General features: G+C 42.1%; 1 long non-coding RNA gene across 1 annotated transcript; it reads right to left on the reverse strand.

Moving 5' to 3' along the window:
• Positions 1-12: 12 nt before the first annotated feature.
• LOC108792166 lies at positions 13-9,216 on the reverse strand. The gene is made up of 3 exons (XR_001941546.1): positions 9,206-9,216; positions 2,492-2,495; positions 13-129 (listed from the first exon to the last, which is right to left on the reverse strand). It is a non-coding gene; the product is annotated as an uncharacterized LOC108792166 (long non-coding RNA).
• Positions 9,217-15,422: the final 6,206 nt, after the last annotated feature.

Below are 15,422 nucleotides of genomic sequence, written 5' to 3' on the forward strand. Positions count from 1 at the left end.
GAGTTTTCCCCAGGAAGCTCCAAAGGACGCAGCTGAGACCTGGCCGGCAGGTGAGCTGCATGCTGAGGATCTGTGCTTAGAACAAGATTCTGTTTCATTACAACCTCCTCTTTACCAGGACTGAATGGGCTATTGAGGTTTCCTTGGGAGGGTCACTACCTCTTTAAGTTTCACCACCACCGGGGGTACATCCAGGTGTCCGATGTCTTCTGGGCCTGAGGCCCAAAGCTCCTGAGGGATCCTATTCAGAATTTCAGGGGAAATGGTGGGTTTTCCATGTGGTTGATGAAGTGAAAGCATCAGGGGCAGGGAGCAAAGGGCTGAAGAATCCTCAGGTGACAATGGTGAATGTAAAGTCACTCCTCCCTCTGGTGTGAAGACGATGGAGGCCTGGAGTCTGGATAGCACATCTGCACCAAGCAAGTTAAGGGGACAGGTAGAGGACACCACAAATCTGACCAACAAGTTAGGATATGTCCCTATTTGGAGTGGTTTGGTGAGAGGATTGGGGCGTGGTACCCCATCTACACCCACACAGGACACATCTATGTCTGAAAGAAAATAATAATCTGGCAGGTCTGTTGCTTTAAGTTCACTTCTGGCTGCACCCGTGTCAATAAGGAAGGTGGTGGGTGTCCCATGTACAGGTAGGATGATTTTCCCTCCCCTGAAGACGCTGCCATGAGAAGGGAGGGGAACACAGGTTTGCCCCGGTCCTAGTGGGAAGTGGGGCGAGCCATGGCATTATTCGCAGCCCCCTCCTCTTGTTGCTGGGGGTGGCGGGGGGCCCTGCATACCCTCCTGAAATGCCCTAGTCTCCCGCAGTTATAACAGGTAATCCTCTCTCTCCGGCTAGGTAGGGGAGGAGGCGGTGGGTGTCCACGGTAACAGGGCATCGGCTGCTTGTACATTCGAGACCAGGGATGAGGCCTGGGATGGGGTGAAGGTGACATACATCACTGGCGCCTCCGCTATGTTCATGGGGTGCCAGGACTGGAGGGATGACTCCCGCTTCAGCCGGGGCCTTAGGGGTGGCTGAATTTCGGGAGGTAGGGGCTCGGGGCCAGCATTGGTGAACGAGCTCCATTCTGCACTGGTCACATCATCATAAGCTATGTGCGGGGCCTCGGACGGAAGTAGGGCAGGTGGCAGCGTTGATGCATCTCCCATTAGTACATTAGGGAACACGGGAGTGTGGTAGGAGCCATTGGCATTCAGCACCGGGAGGACTGGGTACATGGGGTTAATATGCCTTCCGGATGCTGCCTGACCTGGGACACCAAAATGGCCGCCACCAGAAGGAGGCGGAAGTACACTGGGCTGGGCAGGAAGTGACATGAAAGTTATACCAAGATGGCCACCACCGGATGTAGTAGGGGCGGGACTTCCGGGGTGTTGGCTGGGTATACCAAGATGGACACCACTGGGGGGTGTCATAGGGGTGGGCGTGGTCAAGCCACCAGGGTCGGTAGTTGTCATAATGACCTGGGAGGGAGGAGCCACGGATGATGGGGCGTTAGACGAAGGGTGCGGTTTGGAATAGTTGTCTGTCCAGTCGCCGCCATTATAGGGCGGTGGCTCAAACACATCATCAGCTTCTGTGATGCACATACATAATTTAATCATCTCATTTAACTGTTTCTTCTACCCATCCTTCTTTGTGCAAAGCTTTTGTTGTACGAAACCAGGCTTCAGCTATTTTCATCAATCCCTTATCATTTAACTTCCCTCGATGTTCCCTTATCAAGGTACGCCAGGATTCTGGCTGGAGACGGACAATATCATGTTTCAAGTTACATTCTTTTGCTAACTTCTGTAATTTCTCTCTGCTTCAGCCCCCTCCCTCTCACTGCGTAGTGGACATTAACCCTTAGCACCAAGATGTCGGGAATCGCTGGGACAACAGGCTGATGGCCAAGTTTACGGGGGGGGGGGGATACCCCCCTTCTACTACTTTCACTAATCCCCAATTCGTTTCATCCACAGTGAACATTAACCCACAAACACATTTAGGACATGACATTACACCGTGGAACTGAGCCACTGGCTGACCGGCTAAGCTCGCCTCGGGGGGACCGACACGTCACCCCGGATTTCCGTCCGTAGACGCCCACTACAGGGTTCCTCTTACTTGGGGCGTAACAGCGCGGAACTGAACCACTGGCTGACCGGCTAAGCTCGCCTCGGGGGGACCGATACGTCACCCCGGATTTCCGTCCGTAGACGCCCACTACAGGGTTCCTTCTTTCTCTGGGCATACAGCTCACTGAGATGAGGACGACTCCCTGTAGCTAATTCATTTAGCTCGGCTCAGCCTTGGTCCAGAGTCGCAAACACCTCAAGCCAGGATCAGCATCCTGTAGCTAATTCATTTAGCTCGGCTCAGCCTCGGCCCAGAGCCGCAAAACACACAAACAAATAACACACACAGCCAGCAGAAATCTCTTATGCAGGTTCTTAGCAAAACAGCCCTGGGCAAGGAAAAGTTTACCTGCCTTTTGCCGTCCTCGAACAGCCAAGTGGACGTGACAGTGGATCAGACAGAAACAAGTAGTACAGTGGTAAGATATTGAAATATGCCTACCGTACTCTCAGGGTTGCGCAAGCCCTCCTTGGTCTGTCTGGCCCTCAGCCAACTGCCCGCATGTCACGGCTGCTCTTGGATCGGAACCCAGGGCCCCACGATTTTTGGCGCCAGCTGAAATGGATCTGAACCACAACTGGGTTCACACAAGATGTCTGCTGCTGTTCCTAATTATGTCGTTTTCGGTGCACCGGAGAGAAATCACAAACTCAGGATTAAGGTTTATGACGCATCTACTTTATTCAGGGCGTTCTCTCTCCTTTATACACAGATAACAGGAGAGTGCTCGTCACCCATATGCCCACCTCTGCTATCTCTAAATGTCTTGTACTATTGGGCAAACTAGAGGAACTGTTAGTTAGAGTTTTGTGTCTCTCGCTAATTGGTTAGTCAAAGATATCTTCTGCCTGTAGCTTCATCCCTCGGCATTCCTTTCATGTGTCCTCGGCGCGCTCCCGAATACAGGATATCTCTCTTGGTTATGCATAGCAACGCTAAAAGCTGAGTAAGGAAAGTCACAAAGCTAGGAAGCAAATGAAACAAATTCAAAACAATTTAAAACATAGAAAAGGACATTTTCTTGATATGATCCATATTCCTTCACAAAATCACACAAAAAAAGTGTCGGCACATGGTTGAGCTTGCAAGTTCTTGTATTAGTAATGTGTGTTTGTTTTTCTAGTGTGTACATATATTTCCTTACACTTCTAAAATGAAAAGTTTCATACAAAGAATGCTCTTGTCATATGCAAATAATAGAGAGCGGGTTTCTACACGTGTAGTTTGCATAATGAATGTAATGAATTCAAATCAAAGGAAAGTATCTTATTGTTTGTAAGTGTGACATATCATATTTCAGTTATAGGAGATGTTTTATACCTATGCATCGTTTAAAAATTTATAATTGGAATCTTTTTTTTATTACTATTTTATCAGGCATTTTTAGACTTTTTTTTATAGTAAGCAACTGATTTTATTGTATTCCTATTTAAACATTTTTTAGAAAGTGTGCAGAATCTTATTCAGAAACAGCAAACTGCTGCTGAACTTTAAGAAACGTAATTTGGAATGGAGTGGTTTATTTATATATGGTGTCGTCAGTTATAAAACTTCTGCAATATGGAGATGTTTACACGCAGATAACTTATACCTGTGTCAACACAATCCTATCTTCCTTCCTCTAACAAAATTAACATGCTCTCTTCAGTCAGTTATTGGAGCATTAAAATTGCTTCTTTTACTTTGCCTGCCAACCGGGAAGCTGCATTGTTTGTAATCTTTGTACTGTGTGCAGTGTATTGTGTGGTTTATGTTGGACTGTGTATGCTGTGTAGACATGTGCGAATTGTTTTGGAAAGATTTGTTATTCTGACAAATTTTTGGAAATTCGTACATGTGGATGCATCCGAATTTCCGAATGACAGAAATATTGAATGCAAAACAAATACGAATTTCCGATAACAAAAAATTTGGTTGCATCCGAATTTCTTTCCCGAATTAAGTTTTATTGCATTATGCATCAATTTGTAAAGAATAAAAAATATAAATTCTCATTAGCAGTAATAGGTACGAGTTTTCGTTACAAAAAAACTTTAATGGCAATCCCAAGTTGGGATTTTACAAAAGGTAAAAAAAAAAATGTTTTACAGTTCACAGAAGGAAAAAGAAAATAGCGTGAGGTTCCACCGAATTGATTTCAGACCCTTTGGGTCTGGTTGGAATGTTAGGAGGGACCCCCAAGTAAAAAAAAATTGAAAAAAGTGCATGGGATTCCCCCCAAAAGTCTTACCAGGCCCTTCAGGCCTGGTAGGAAGTTTAAGGGGGAACCCAACCCCCTAAAATAGGTGAAAAAACCATAGGGTTCCCCCTAAAGTTCCCCCCTCCCTGCGTCATACCAGGCCACATGCCCTCAGCATTGGGATGGGACAAGGGCCTCATCCCCACAACCCTGGCCCGGTGGTTGTGGGGGCCTGCGGGTAGGGGGGCTTATTTGCATCGGGGTACCCCTGTAATTAAGGGGGCACCTAGATACCGCCCCCTTTTTGAATGAGTAAGGGGTACTTGTACCCTACTCATTCAGTAAAGGGTTACAAGTAAAGGTAAAATAACACACCACACATTTTGAAAACGCCCTTTATTTAAAAAAAAATTAAAAATGGATCCATCAATGTAATCCAGCGTCAACAACAATGAACGACGCTCGCCGATTCGCTGAAATAAAAAAGTCCTGCCGCACGAGGACCCGTCCCAATCCCGAAGACTCGCCGCAAAATGACAGCTCCGACCTGAATGTAAACAAGTTGGTGGAGCGAGCCGTGACATCACAGGGCTTGTTCCTCCCATTTGACATTCTGACCTGTCATTCATATAACAAAAGCAAAGTCTTTCCAAACAGCATTTTTTTACTTTTGTCTAATGTCGCTTTGCTGCAACGAAAATTAGTAGGTAACTAAATTTTGGATTTCGTCCGAATCCAAATCCCAAAACAAATTGACTTTCGGCTCCGAATGCCGAAAAAAGAAATAATGAAAAATCTGAATAAAAATTAAACTAAACAAATTTTTTGCCACAACACATGTCTAATGCTGTGTTCAGTGTGCTATCTGTGCAGAGTTGTATGTTCCGTGATGTATTTGCTACAGGCTGTGTATGATGTGCTGTGTCAGCTAGGAGCTTCATACTTTCTTTGTTGTGTATGTTGTGTGCTTGCTGTGTTGTGTATGTTGTTTTATGCTCTGTGCTGTGTATAATCTCTTTTTTGTGTGTCTGCAGTGTACCTTCTATGCTATTTGGTATTTGTTAGGTGTTCTGTTTATGCTGTGTGCATTTTATTATGTGTTCTTGTTGATCTGTGTGCTTTGTATATACTATGTTGTGTATATATGTTGTTTGTGGTTTGTATATACCATGTTCTGTGTATACTGTATGTTGTTTGTTCTTTGTATATACAATGTTCTGTGTATATGTTGTTTGTGATTTGTATATACCATGTTCTGTGTATACGTTGTGTGGGCTTTGTATATACTATGTTCTGTGTATATGTTGTGTGTGATTTGTATATACCATGTTCTGTGTATACGTTGTGTGTGCTTTGTATATACCATGTTCTGTGTATATGTTCTGTGTGCTTTATATATATATATATATATATATATATATACACACACACCATGTTTTGTGTATATTTTGTGTGTGTGTGTTGATTTTCTGATATGGACAAAACACTATCACCGGGCTCAACGAAACCACACTCCTCCCCCGTTTCATTTAAAAATAGTCAAATCTCCTGTGATCTCCAGTATTTTTGAGGCTTGAAAAAGAGGGATTCCTCAAAACGCGTAGCCACTGGAGACACCCGACCACCTGAGACCTCTACCACCTACACCGCCACCGATACTGACACACGACGCACGGCGTGCCCTAACCGCGTGTAGCTCCTCCCCATTCTTTCCGGTTTTGACCGACGCGGCTCGGCCCGGCCAGCCGAGTTCGTGGGCGGCCATACGGATGCGCACCCCCAACTGACCAGCCCGTTGAACCACCGGGGACACTCTTGCGACCCTGGACCTATCAAAGGAGGGCGCCACACCGACCACGGGGGAGCCTCGAACCGTAAGTCCCTTTGTCCACTACTAACAGTGTTTCATATATATGCATTTTTCACACACAAAGATCCATTAACAATCTGTATTTTACAAACCTATCTACGTCCTTTTTGGTAGTTGCGCTCCTGTCCTGTTTTGTTCATATCTGCAATTTTGAATAGACAGGGTCCTCTCCCTGTATTGAGGAGCTTCTGCACACCCGTACACAATAGCCACCTAATTGTATTGTGCCCACAGGAGTGCGCTTTATCCTTTTTTGTATTTTCCTGTGTTGATTTTCTGTTAACCATGTGTGCTCTGTGCTGTGTGCAATGTCTGCTGCGCATGTTTTTTTCTGTGTGTGTGCGTTGTTTATTCTATGTTGTGTGCTCTATGCTATATGTTGAGTGTTCTGTGTACTGTATGCTGTGAGCAATTTATTCTGTGTTCTTGTTGCTGTGTATACTTTGTATATACCATGTTCTGTGTATATGTTATGTGTGCTTTGTATATACCATGTTCTATGTCTATGTTCTGTGTGCTTTGTATATATCATGTTCTGTGTATATGTTGTGTGGGCTTCGTATATACCATGTTCTCTGTATGTGTTGTGTGTGCTTTGTATATACCATGTTCTATGTATATGTTTTGTGTGCTTTGTATATACCATATTCTATGCATATGTTGTGTGTGCTTTATATATATATACCAGGTTCTGCGTATATGTTGTGTGTGCATTGTTTATACCATGTTCTGTGTATATGTTGTGTTTCCTTCATATATACCATACCATACCTGTGGATACTGTGTGTGCACTGTGTTGTATTAGTTTAGAGTCATTTCAATGCAGGAAAATAAAATGACATAGGGGCTGATTTATAAATCTTCCCCCATAAAGCTGGATGGATGCTGTTTGCACGGCACTACCGCCACTAGATGGAGCCGAGGAGTGTAAGAATTCCTCTGCTTCTCGTCTCTATCCAGTTACAGTAGTGCCATGTGAACGGAATCCAACCAGCATTGAGATCTATAAATCAGCCCATAATGTTATTCTGAAACAATAGTATAAAATGAGGGATACAATCCTACTATCCATCAGCAAGTAATTATGATTTTGCTGCTGAATCTCAATTTTTTTAATCAGCTCTTTGTCTGATGGTGGTGGTGGTGGTGGTGGTGGTGGTGATTGACCGAATATCCAACTTTTCAAGGTTTAGATTTAATTGTGCTTACTTACCAAATCAATAACAAAATACAACTAGGAAGTAGAAAGTGTACTAACTGGCAACATTCACTCCAGATTCACCTTTCATTGTTGCTGCGGTTAACTGACATTTCTAATCGTTCTCATGGTTTGCTTGACTAAGTCTATAATATTCGGGTCAATCATTTAATATTCTTCATCTCCATGAAAGCAATCCATTGATTTGTCATGTAATGACATGAAGAAAGACTTTTATCAACTGATGTAGAATGTTCTTGTCTTTACTCCACCTTTGTGAATTTCAGCCAAGCAGGCAACATGTCATAACCTGCAAGCAGTCATAAATACATTGATGTATTTATGGCAGAACTATTGAGGTGTGAAAAGTAGATTTACGTCTGTAAAGGTTCATCTTCCTCTCTGGAAATTTAAAGGTGAACTCCAGACAAATGAAAAAACACAAATATTAGAAACATGCATTGATTAAAATGTATTCATGCATTAAATTATTTATTAATTTTAGGTCTTTTGAAATACAGTCAGTATAAGTACCTAATGTCAGTTGGGCCCCTTTCTTTTATTTATTTTTAATTCTTTATTGACCGAGGCAGTTCCATAGGATACAATAACAGTAAGACAGTAGCAGTCATATGCAGTCTCAATCCAAAATTATTGCTTCCTTCCATAAGTCTGCAAAGTTCTATATCTCTTTATAGGGAAGCACCTTGGCTAATTATAATCCCTGTGAGTAGCTGTGTATCGTGATCAAAGGAAAAGGCAGTAGGAAAAAAGGTCAAGAAAAGGAGGGAGAGGGCAGGTCCGGGCAGAGCCCGACGTTCTCATCATGGGTCTTAACTTTCCTGGAGGGCAGATACGTATGTAAAGAACCAGAGGCATTTATGCATCTAGAAGACTGTCAAGGCTGACTGAGGGAAGTTATCCCAGTTGTGCCATCCTGAGAGAGCGGGTGAGGGCACTGCGAAGCGGTCCTGTAGCTCAACCATGGCATTAAATTGACCTTCTGTATTTTTCAAGGAGGCTGTTAGATAGTTGGACCCCTTTCACGTAGCGTTCTAATCAGGTAACCTGGTCAGTTTTTCAGGCAGACCTAATTGGGAGCTTAATCTTAGTCTATGGGGAGTTGGATGCAAATGGACTTGCGACCGTTTACATCTGATTACCTCCGAGTCCATCTAGGTCCACAAAAAAAAAGGCGGACCTGACGGGATGGATCAGGGGTAATCGGATTTAAATGGACACATGACCCTTTACATGTGACTCCTCATAGACCCAACATGGGTCCATAAAGCTCAGATCTGAGAGGATCTACCCTCTTGGAGAAGATCTACCCTATTGTGTCCAGATCTACACCCTTTCCAACACAAAATATAGAAACACATTTTGGGTAAAGTTGCAATTTAACTTTTTGCTTGTGTAGAAGGGTGTGGCAATGCCACAATGTAATTTGGCAACATTATCTCCAAGAACACTTAGTTAGAGGGGCTAAGAGGTTCCACAATGTGAATATCTTTGTAGAAGAGGAACTGGCTGTTCAGTTCCTTCCAGGTTTTCTAGACTATAGTGGGAAGGGATTTCCAGTCCTGGGGCCAAGTGTTACCAATGACCAGCTTGGGCTGAGAGTAGCCAGCCCAGTGCTCAGGGAGAGTTGTGGGTGTGCAGGAGGCACACGACCACTGGCAGACTCTGCTGCATGCGCGAGCACAAGTGACACCGCCAGGAAGGCTGGAGAGGTCAAGAGGGTTGGGGACCCTGAGATACCTGCTAGAGAGACGGAGAGAGACAGTGACCCATGAGGGGTGAATACTGAACCACTTGGAGCTGAGGAAGGCTGCTGAGCAGTGCTGAGGACTGTATTTACAGAGAAATACGGTAAAGTCCTGGGACTATCACACTGGGAGTGTATGGGACAGCCAGATGTCGATAAGACCAAAACACGATGTCTTGATGAGAGTCCAATGAACTGTTATGCTTAATTTATGCTGAAGAAAGGCGAGTTGTTTTGTGAAGTTCATGCATTGTTGACCTTGTGAGTGAATAAAGACTGTACTTTTTGTATTAAAGTCAGCTTCAGGAGCGGTCTCTTAGCACGCACCATTGAGTTATATTCCCCAAACTATCATACTTGGAACAGGAGAATAGTCTCATGCGATATATTTCTACACTGCACACTACGCAACATTTTCCCCAACAAGTTATCTGTTTTTTTCCTTTCTTTTTTTGACCAATGATCTATTTCTGCACTCATCTCCACCAAGATAATAATAAGCCACCCATGAGTAAACATTTAGGAAATCTTCTACTTTAATTCTATATTTGTTGTGTTATCTTTTTTATTTTAGTATAATTATGTAAGGATTATGTCATCAGTCACTAACTATGTCTATTATCTATGTCTCTCCCTTTAAAATGTTGAGTTGTTTCTTGCTGTTGTTTATTTGTTTGTTGTTTTGTTGATGTCCTTAATGCTTAAGGTCAATACTTAATGTTCTCAGGCCAAGAACATGTTGCCTTTTATACCTGTCACTGTGCCTATAATCCTCATTATTTAAAGTATTATTTAAAGTAGTATTAAACTCTCAAACTTTTTTTCAATAGTGTATCCAGATCAACAGATATACATTTGAAAACAAAGTAATTCTATAATTTTTTCCCTCAAGAAATTACTGTCATAACGTTTCTGAACAGCTGGCTCCTACTCTCTCAGCTTTGCTTCTCTGAATTTCCTGTCCAGTGCAAGATCAGAAGGGACAGAGCAGCCTCTAGCAACTATTCCTCTACTAGCAAGGAGAAGGGAGAAGGAAGGAAGGAGAAGGAAGGAAGGGGGAGGGAGCAGGGGAACAGTTTGCTCTGCTGTGCCTGTGTGTTTTTGGAGACACACAGCTTACTAGCACACACAGGATATCAGGGCCAGTGCTCAGAGGACCAGCTAGTTTTACAGGAAACTAAAATGTTTAATCATCCAAAAGCAGTACCCATTGTAAGTGATCTAATCAGCATTTGAAATAGTTTAGGGAAACATAAATCTAGAGCTACTGGTAAAAATAAGGTACAATAAGTCCTTAAACTTAGGCCTTGATTTTCTAATGGTGTATATTTGACACTGATGAGGTTAAATAAAATCCCTAACACCTTGATACAGAAGCATTGCAAAGGCCAGGAGGAATCGGCAGAAACCAGCTCTGGTGATGATAATGATGATGAACAAAATCATTGGCAAGCATAGCAGGATGGGTGATCGGTGTTCTGGATATACATATCTTTTGCATGTTTGAATGTGTACCTGCAAACCTTAAGGGAATATATCAGAGTAAAAGGATGGGAGCACCATATCTGACATCTAACATGTGCTTGCTGCTAACGTGTGAAAATCATTGATAATCTTGAAAAAAAACCTTTCTACTAGAAGTCTGAGATAAATAAGGCCTACTAGATGAGGAATTTACAGAGATTCTTGTGGGACTTCCAGAGAACCAGGGAACTTCAAACTCCTTTGGCAAAGATGTTAAGCAGAAATGTATTGCATCAATCATTGAAGAGTAAGGCTATTTTGAAAGGTGTGTGCTGATCTAAGCAAGTACCTTACAAGCACTTTATGCAAAATCTTGTATGGTTGTTTTTGATGTCTGTTTACTTATGCATATCTTTTTACAATAAACCCAAGGATGAGTAAGAGAACTACCTGGTTTCACATTGACATTTGTTTGCTTGTGTTTGGACAAATATGTTTGGACAAAGTCAGAAAGCTGCATTTTCTCGAGCCTTAGGGTACATAGCGACAGCTCCCTTACTTCCTTTGTGCAGTGATCTATTGATAAAGATATTCATATGTTCTGCATATGACAAATCTTGAGTACAGAATTCAGATATCTGAGCCTTCATTGTATCAAAATAATCTGTGAAGCTGAAAGTAAAGTGAGCAGTGGCTGAGTGAACTTGATGAGTTGACAGTAGGTGCAATTTGAAGAGGATGCATAAGTGTAGTCACATTGGAAGAAGGAAAAATCTCATCCTTGTTGTAGGCACTAGAAAAGAGTCAAAAAGCATTGGACTCCTGGATGAAGATGTGTAAGGCCTCCTGGATTGAGCTGTGAAATCCATGGGTAAAGGCACGTTTGCATTTGCAAAGAGTAGAATTGAGCCTCAGACTCTCTCATCTGAGAGAACCCATTGCATGTTACAGGACATAGATTGGGCATACAACCTAAGTGTGTAGCCCTGGAAAAGCAGTTTTATGAGAGTTGTCTAGGTTCTGAAGACATACAGTATGTGAGATGTTCCCCCCTTCACTTTATGTATGGCCTTCTGGACTCGTCATGAAAGGTCTTCCACAGCCAACCTGGTCTTACGTGTTTTAAAGGCAATGCATGACATTGATCCACGACTTTGCCATTTATGATTTTCCCCAGGCTTTACCACATTTCATATAACCTCTGTAAAGTATACATTTCTATTTCCTTTGTCAGAGTGCTATAAAGGCTTATGTAAATTGGAAAATTCAGATTAGGGAAAATAGTACATGAAGGAACAAGGAGCCTTTAGCAACAAAGTGGAGGACAACCAATCATCCGCCTTAAGTCAAAATAGAAGTGGAACGACAAGTAACCAAAAAGAAAAATAAATTAGACCAACATTGAGGGTGTTACTTACTGTTGTTCTAAGTTATTATAAAGAAAGTTTCCAAAGTAAAGTACTATGTCTGGCATACCAAACTCTAGACTTTAGGGAAAGAAAGCTAGGACAGACATGGTATGTTCATGACAACCAGTTAACAGCTGGAGGCTTTGGCAAGGCACCCTTAACCTTTGAATTCAGGGTGAGTGAGGTTCACAACATAAGATATATTCTCATATAGAAAATCAATCTCTAAAAGAGATGGGTATGGATAGGAGAGCTCTCTGAGCAATACATTAAAATGGAGCGGAAGGCTGAGAAGGAATTCTCCCACTTGATACCTTAAATTGTGTCAGGGATGTGTAAGCTATATAAACACCTGCTGGAACCAATACAGAGATTGGATGATCCTTGAGGTACTGGAGAATCAGAAGTATGACAGGACTTTGTTTAGGCTAAAAAGGCTGGGAGAAGCAATGCAGAGTGTGCATCCGCATGGTCCAGTTCAGTCAGTTTTTAGCCTGGCTGGGTACGGTCAGTGTTTGGTTGATAATTTTCCACCTGAATCCTTTGACAAATGTAAATTGAAAAGCCAAAATTTGTTAAGTCGGTGACTTCAAACAACAAGGAGTGTATGGCCATCATAAGATATGTTCATTTTTGTAACATTCAATTGAAACTTAGTAAATTGCGCAATCATATTATAATGTGTGTGGGAAGCATAACACTCATATGAAGTTAAATATATTAATAGCTTGAATCATAAGATAAGTGTGTGTGTGTGTGTGATGTCTTTGGTAAATCTAAAGAAGGCTGAATTGTAATCATGCTATCAGATTGTAAAGTTTGTGGCCAGGATAATGATGTTAGATGTTAGCTATTTTGGGTTTTCAGTTGCAAAAATAGTTTGGAAATAAGTGATATACCGGTAGCTCTAGAATGGAATGATGTAGTGCAGTGCTTCCTAAACTATGGGTCGTGGTCGTGTTTGGGATGTGTCATCACTTAACTTTGTGTCCAAGTGCAAATTCAGCAGATCAATGGTGTGTGATACCACACCAACTATGAAAGACAAGACAGACACATATACAGAACTATATACTAATAATTTCCATCTTTACTGTCTTTATGGTGAGAGAAGGAACCTACAATGGGTTCTATGTAAGGAGATCTTAGTCATAAAAAAACCTTACATTTATTAAGCTTAAAAAGCATATTTAAACAATATACTCACAACATGAAAACAAAGCCAAGAAATTCTTCAATGGCAAGGCAAAAAGCCTAATTAAATGGTGTATTAACCATGGAAGGGTACGCCATTAGAGGCAGAATAAGCTTGTAAGACAGTAGCTGTGGATAGCTAGCTAGCATCAAATCACAAGTTTAGGCAATGTTCTGCAGTGGTTCTCATGTGCAGTGTTTCCTTTGTCAGAGTGCTATAAAGGCTCCGTATTATGAGTACAGAGCTGCATTAATTACTGTTTCTGTGTTTGTTATTTTTACTATAATGGCCAATAATATTACTGACTTGTACGGCATTTCTAACATTTTCTAAAAATTCTGTTCTTGGGTCCCAGTATGGTAACAATTTTCTTATTTGGATCCTCTGATAAAATGTAAAAACTCCAGGTGAAATGAAAAGGTTCTAGAGGTTAACTATGACTAAAATCAGAGAATTAGTTATTCAGGGCCTTAGGGTCTGTGTACATAGGATTTTGCATACCGCAGAATTGCTTTTCTCTCCATACAATTCAATAAGAATCTTAAAGCAGATTGAACTAGGTTGATGCAGTTTAAAAAAAGGTCAAATGCAGGTTAGATTGAGGCCAGATGCACCTGTGAAGGATTTCAGAAACATCTCAAACATATCTCAAATGCAAGTTGAGGGCATCAAAAAGCATGCTTCATCTTCCCAGCTACACAGGCCATGGGGTGATAGACTATGTGTAAGAAATAAAGGCTGGTTCTAACATTATCTCAGTATTATTACCGTATTCCATGGCCGGTATTAACAATGCTGCACTATATATACATGCTGTGGCTACAATTTCCACTAGATGGTGCTAATATCAAATGATCTTAAAAAGGGGGAATATACAGTATACAGTTCACACCACTAATTTTGTATATGGAAGAGCATGGTATAGTTGAAATTAATTTGTCCTTCCTAAAACATATTTAGGTACAGGTATCTAATGTTGCCTACAAGTGACATTGTTATTTGTCAAGCAATCTCAGTGTCTCTATAGAACACCAGTGGATGACAGGTCCAAGCTGCAGATGGCACTGTCCTAGGCAATAGCGGATCTCCACCTCTAGATACCCAAGTGCCCTAAGGATGCACTGAGAAGAACACTGCCAATACCCCAAGGAAGCAATTCATGGAGTAAAGCTGGAAGCTCTGCTGACTTGCAGTGCTGTTGTCTGTGCAGAAGCCCTCGTGATGGTGTTCTGGGAAGGAATCTGCAGTGCAAAACCCTAGACAGTAGTGTGGTTCTCAGGTACCATGTACCTAGGTGTCTCCTAAAGTTGCCATGAATAGTAATGTAAGGGTATGAGTTACAATGTTATTGTTCAGCATGCTAGTCTGTTAGAGAGGAGCATGACTCCAGTGCCAAAGTTTGTTCCCAGCACAGTCCCCATGCTTCCTGGCAGGGATCAGGGACACATTTCTCCAATCTATTTCCCCCAAAAAATCCTGCAGTTTAGAGGTGATAGATTGTTTGTCCTGTTGGAGGTGTATAGGGAAGTGTGCTATCATCTTTGCTGTACCTCCGTTAGCTCCATAGTCTGTAAGGTTGTGCTAACTAGACAACAAACTAGGTCTGCTTTACTAACTGGAGAGTTCAAAGAGCTCTCCCTAGAGGAACTAGCAGATAATGAGGTTTATTCAACAAGATTAAACATGCCTACATGCTGAATAGTTTGTTCTAAGCCTGGAGGATTTTGGATTCAGTTAGGCATGTTTTGTGTTGTCCATCAATTGTACTGTAACCATTCTCACAACCATAGAGACATTTTCCCTTTCAAAGCATTTCCAAACCTCTGTACTCTAGTGTATATGAAGTAGTTATTTTAGGTTAGGATTTGACTCTATTTGTTGAAATGGACCTATATTAAAACATTCAAACGATCAGCCTGTTCATGGTTGCACGAAATGTTCAAAGAGTTTTACCCCATGTGTGGCGCTTGTCAGAGGTGGGGTGAGTGGTGGTACTTGGTGGGTACCCCGTTTGTGACTAGAGCGTGAGGACATTTTTTTATGTGGAGAGTTTGAAGGAGGGGGGTGGGTTAGGGGTTTAATTTTGTAGAAACGTCTTTATTGTTCTGCGGGTGTGCAGCTTACGTGGTGTTCGGACCGTGGTGTCCAACAGGTGTACTAAAAGGAAACAAAAATTGGAGAACGGAAGCGCCACTA

The sequence above is a fragment of the Nanorana parkeri genome, unplaced genomic scaffold (assembly GCF_000935625.1).
Source record: "Nanorana parkeri isolate BGI_ZX_2015 unplaced genomic scaffold, ASM93562v1 scaffold608, whole genome shotgun sequence".
Taxonomy (NCBI): Eukaryota; Metazoa; Chordata; class Amphibia; order Anura; family Dicroglossidae; genus Nanorana; species Nanorana parkeri.